This window comes from Austrofundulus limnaeus, unplaced genomic scaffold, assembly GCF_001266775.1.
Source record: "Austrofundulus limnaeus strain Quisiro unplaced genomic scaffold, Austrofundulus_limnaeus-1.0 Scaffold35, whole genome shotgun sequence".
In the NCBI taxonomy this organism is placed as follows: Eukaryota; Metazoa; Chordata; class Actinopteri; order Cyprinodontiformes; family Rivulidae; genus Austrofundulus; species Austrofundulus limnaeus.
Window position 1 is genome coordinate 632,482 of NW_013952437.1, and position 6,330 is coordinate 638,811.

Genomic DNA, 6,330 nt, shown 5'->3' on the forward strand with positions numbered 1-6,330 from the left:
CCCCCGCCCCCTCTGTTCTTTCTTCATCCACTTCCTCTGCTGATCAGAAACCCTCCCAGTCATTAAAATAGCTCATTCAATCATCTTTGCTCTAATTATCTCACTTTTTTTTTAGCAGTGTTGCTTGTAGATCATCACTTACAGTGGTTAAGGCACCCCTTGCTGCTTTCACTTCCTGTTTTGTCGTGTGTGCTTCAGGCCTTAACCCTCTTCTCAGAATGACAACCCATTTCATCCGTGGGCATGCACGTATAAACGAATCAATGACCATAAATCCTGGATGCTTTTGTCTCATTCATTGTCAGRGTGTGTGGCTTCTGCGTGACAGACAGCTCTCAGAAAGAAGGCCAAGCACCGTGTCAATGCGGTGACTGCTGGGGCGATTGAAGGAAATGGACTGATAAGAGCAGAGAGGAACAGGCTCCAGCCCCGAGGAGTGACTGGCATWAAAGCGGCATACTGAGATCCACCAGAGTGTGAGAATCTGGCCACGTGAATCAGAGAAAATWGCTTTTTGTGTGAAAGAACGTTCGTGTGCACATTTGTAGATCTGTGTGTAGTTGTATTTGGGCCAATTTCTGAAATTCCATTAGTCATTCCAGGCCGACTGTGAATGTATTCGGTTTGTCTCACCTGAGCTTGGTGCTGTGTCGGTACATGAAGGCATTGTTTCCAAAGTGGTGGCTTTGCTCCTCTTTTCCAGCCTGAGAGATTTAAAAATAGAAACATTCATGCTTTCTGAATATACTTTCCCTCCAGAAAGTGCGCAGCTGTGGGTGTCAGACATTGGCCGAACACCACCACATGTCATTGTCTTCCTGGCCTCCCATTGGCTGGCACCTGTGGGGCTCTGTGAAGAGAAGCTTCTCTGACAGGACCCAGGAGCCCAGAGGAGTTGCTGGAAACTGGGAGAAGGACAATGTCGGTGGAGCCGGGACGGAAGTACGGGGCTGGAGACACGGCATCGCCCTGGCAGGAGAAAGCAGAGGTGATGTGACCTTCCATCAGCAGCAAAGGACAGGAAACTAAGAAATGATAACATCTGGGAGGATCTGGATGAAATGAAAAAAAAAAAAGAAAAGCAAATGATTTTCATCAAACATATCAAACATGTTACCTCAGGGCTGGTAACATGTTACCAAATACTGACCATTATCTGATGTCACTCTGACAGGTTTTTATGATTCCTCTTTTATTTCTTCATCACCGCCTTCATTTAACAATTAGTTATATAAATAAACGTAATCAATCTCCAACGTCTTTCTCTCAGTTATTGACAAGGTTACTGGGTGCAAGTGTGTCAAAGCATTTCCATCTCAGCTTTCAATGCAACAATAATATGAAGACAGTGTCCTCTGGTGTTGTACTTAGAAAACAACATTTCAAGTTTTTTTTCAAGTGCATGACCCATCATTTTTTATTACATGTCCAGCAAAATATGATAGAGAAATAAAACAATCCCAGGCATGTTCCATTGGAATTCTTTAAAAATAACACTAAATTGTGGTAAAAATAATTTTTYGTGAGGTTTCTAGCTGTTGCTCTGAAAAAGCTGTTCGATTCCATATATGGACAATGATGTCAGGTGAGTGTCAGACTCAAGGCAGAGACAGATTAATAATACACAGCGGCACAATCAACTGTCTTTCTCAAGAAAAAAATTTAATAAAACAAAACTCTTTCTCATTTAGCCATGTGTAGACCAGCTGTGCAGTAAAAGTAGGCCTACACCCAAAGACGGAGTTGATGACCATTATTTCCCCAAAAACTAAAACCTTCAGACAGTAAAGTATGTTCAAGTCTATTGTGTCCGAAACATTATAAACCGGAAGATTTTGTCAGATTACCAGTCAGCAATGACCGAGGTATTTGGGATGGCCTGGGAACGCCTCAGGATTCACCAGAGAAGCTGGTCTGAGTCGCTGGGGAAATGAAGTCTGGTCCTCTCTGCTCAGACTGCTGCCTCCACTACCCCACTGGATAACCAGAAGATAATGGATGGAAATGTAGCTCACCGGACTGAGGAATGATGCAGCCAGGCATGTGATTTAAGTGGAATATGTCTGAAGAAAGACACTGTGCTGTGAAACTTTTACTGGATGGACCAACTGCAGAGGACAGACCTGCAAAGGACAGGTAAGCTATGTGGATTAAACACTTTATTATTTTAATTTGTGTCAATAGAGCAGATTTCAAACTATTAAACAGTTTTTGAATTGTGCTGATCAGTTATGTAAAACCAAAGTTATTCTAAGTAATTCTCGCCACCATGTTTTTTCTGATAATCCTCGCATTTAAAGCTGCTGGCTGAAATAAATATCGCCATCCACTCTCTTTCTCACCAAAGGCCGAATTTATTCATCAACTACTTAAAAATCTAGAGTAAAAGGAAAAAAAATAACAACCAAAAAGACACACAGCAGCTGACGGGAGTTCAGGGTGGTCAGCAGGGGTTCTCTGCAGACTCAAAGTAGGCYTTTCTCAAGTGTAGGTGTTTCTCAAGCATAAACACTGATTGGCTAGTTGTATTTGGTTCTTCTCTTTAATTTTTTCTTTCACTTTTGACTTTCACACTAATTTTAGCAGGCAAAACTGATTTTTTAAAGAGATCACAATGTCTCATTAAAAACAAACATTTAGTTCTCCCTGTTTCTAAATGAGGAAAAAAAGACTACCAACTGATGTTGCTTTTATTTTTAGATGTAACTGGGAACACTTTGTTAAAAGAAGCTGCTTTCCTGGTGACCGTTTATTACAGCGCTTACAGTAACATGCTATCTCTTCAGGCCTGCTGGTAAAGAGAAGCAAAAGCGAATACACTGCAGCAGCTGCTTATATGCAAATTAAAGTGTATGTCAACATTTTCACTCCACTTTTTCACTTTTGTTCAACACTACTCATATAAAACAAGGGCCTCACCAACTTTCAGGCAAATATAATGAGTGGATCAGAAGAAATTACACTCTGAATGCAAAGAAATACACTGCACTGTTTTGTCTGCTCATTGTTTTGTGACCTACCCAGGGTGTGGTCATTTTAGCATTTTGTTTTGCGTAGGGGGAGTGGGGGTGTGGGGGGGTGTAAGGYCATGTGTTAAACGACTTGTTCATGGTTGGAATGCCCAAAGTGGCTAATTTAAATACCTGTTAGTGTGCTTTTAATCTACCTTGTCACCCTTCCAGTGGTAGTTTCCAATTTGTTTGTGTTTCTACAGCTGAACTTGCTGCAAAATACATTTCATTCCCTTTAAACAGACTGCATCATGTTGTGTCCTAACCCTGTGTTTACTAGTAAAGACAGACAGTCTTAAAGCAAGTGGAGGTTCTAGACAAAATTGCTCCCTTAAAACTATTACGTATAAAACAAAACACAGATCRCTGGATGACAGGTGAAGTTCTCCACCTAATTCAGGGGTGGGCAATCCTGGTCCTCAAGGGCCGCAGCCCTACATGTTTTACTTGCTTCTCTGCTCCAACACACCTGATATGAATGAATAGATGTTTATCAGGCTTCTTGCAGCATGGAGGACCGAAACTGACATAATTAGAAATAAAAGCAGAATTATATAAATGAACCACTAAAAAAATACATTTAAAATGTACCAATTAAAATAACAAAGGAGAACGTTATCTCATGTTTTTTGTTTGAAATGACTTGAATATTTATTTTTCCAGGTTAGTATAAATTAGTCTATATATTTTAACACATAATTTAAATTTTACTGTTTTTTAACATACATATTTTGTTGTTTTTCCTTTAAATGCTACATGCATTTGTGTCTCTTAAATATTTATACTTAATTATTTTTGTATTTTTCCCACAAGTCTTTAAATTTTAGTTTAAAACAAAGGCAAGGAGAAAAACTTACCCGTGCCTTTGTTTTTAACTAAACTTTAAACTTTGAGCTAAACTGAGGCAGCACACGCCTGCAACACATCGAAATAAAAAAGACTTGTGGGACAAAACTATAAAAATATTTCAATTCAAACATTTAAGGGACAAATGTATGTACAATTAAAAAGTAAAACTGAAAAATAAATATTTAAAAAAAAACAGTCAAATTTGAAGTGTGTTAAAAATATCAATTAAATGAGAATTAAATTACAAAACATGAGGTGAAGTTCTTTTTTAATTGAATTGGTGCATTTTAAGTGTATTTATTTATTTAGTGGTTTGTTTATATATTTCTGCCTTTTTTTTATAATTATGTCAGTTTTGGGCCTCCATACTGCAGAACTTGGAAGGTCAATCAGTGACTGAATCAGGTGTGTTGGAGCCAGGAAAAATGTAAAACACGTAGGGCTGCGGTCCTCGAGGACTAGGATTGCCCACCCCTAACCTAATTCATCAGAGGAAACATACTTTCAGTCAGAAAAACTAAGAACCATGACAAATATGTGTCACTAAGAAACCTGGTTCAATCTAAGAAGGCCCAAGCTAAATCCAACTYTTTTGTGAACAAGATGGAAGAATGTAAAAAACAGCCTAAAAAATGATGGAATATACTAAAAAGCCTCGGCACTTCCTCTAACTTAAAAACATCCAACAACAACATTGGCCTCAAAATAGAAAATATATGCTTTGACAAGCACAATGTGGCTAACAACTTTTAACAGGTGCTTCTCCACTGTTGCTTCCTCTCTACTAAAAAAATACCCATGGAAAGTGGGAGGTTTGGCTCCACTTACATAAAGCAATTCTACAGCAAATGGCCAAACTCAGGTGCTTCTCTTAAATTCAAACARGTAACAGAGGACACTGTCCTCAAAAATCTTCAAAATCTAAACACAAACAAGGCAACTGGACCAAACCAAACCAAATACCCCCCAGATTCATCAAAGATGGTGCCATGTACCTCACCTCCCCACTAACACACAAAATAATTTTGTCTCTGTCAACAAGTAGTATCCCTTCCYAACTTAAATATGCTAAAATCACTCTTATTCACAAGAAGAGCGGTAAAACCAAGGTTAGRTTCTATCACACCATCTCTATTCTCAGTATTGTCAGCAAACTGATTGAGAAAATAGTCTATGAACAATTGGTTGAGTTGTTCATAGACTGTTTTCAAATGTAAAGAAGACCCACCYATGCCAGACCTAAAGTTGTTTCCACGCACCTCCTAATCCATTCCTTTTCAGGTTCCAGCTGCGGGGTCCAAAGCAGGCTCAGGAAAAAGCATCCTTCCTGGAGACCATGCCCCACTCTGAGTCTTCTCCTAAAGCTTCCTTCAATGCATACACGCCTCGTCGTTCATCCCTCGACCCCTTCCTTCAGTAAAATATTGAAACTCACACCATGGCGTGGTCCTTGCTAGCGAAATGCTTATCAAGATTATGTAAAAAAAAAAGTCAGGCTGCTTTAAAGCAATACGTGGGAGATGCCTTAAAACATTTACACAGTGCTGTATCATAATTTTTATTCAATGTCAATGTCKAATTTATTTGTATAGCACATTAACAACAAAAMCTGACCAAAGTGCTTCACAGTTCAGCCAAGACATCAAAAAACAAACAGAGTATTCAACTCTATTTTCCCAAAYTATTAAGAACAGTGAACTGAAATTACTTTAATCCTTGATCAGTGCACCATACAATTATGAAATTTCTGAAAAACAATACATTTTCTTGTGGTACCAAGAGGTACAATGTATTATGTACTTATCAGTTTTTCAAACAGCTTCTTATCTCACAAGATAGAAGCTTGAATGTACCAACAAAGACCTTCCTCTAGATGGCAGAACAATTCTCTCRACAACGACAGTCATGCATTAAATGCACCACTTGACACCAAACACATTTTTAAAAAAATTCATAGAAACCAAGAAAATSTTTTGGCACTAAATGAAGTCACTAAAAATCCTGCCATAATACACGTTGTTTTCCCTCTCAGCTGACTGCACTACAAAAACATTCTCCTTACATTATTTGCTTCTTTTCAGAGGTGCCACCAGGGGGCGGGGATGGAGAGAGGGACCGCCAAGCAACAATGGTGGCCCCTCCACAAGCCTCCTTGTACAGACAGATTGGTTTGCATTTTTTAAAAGTATTTAGGATTAGTAGAAGCTCAGAAACAGACAAAACAAACGTTAGAAAAAATCAGCTGAATTAAAAAAAGAAAATAAATTGAGGATATATAAACTATATACTGTATATACAATGCTGCACAAAGTCCTGTAGTTCAGTTTCACCTTATGGTAAAAACAAAACAAAGATTAGAAAAAAATAAAAATCTTAAAAACACACAAAGAATGGATGGATGGATGGATGATGGATGGATGGATGGATGGATGGATGGATGGATGGATGGATGGATGGATGGATGGATGGA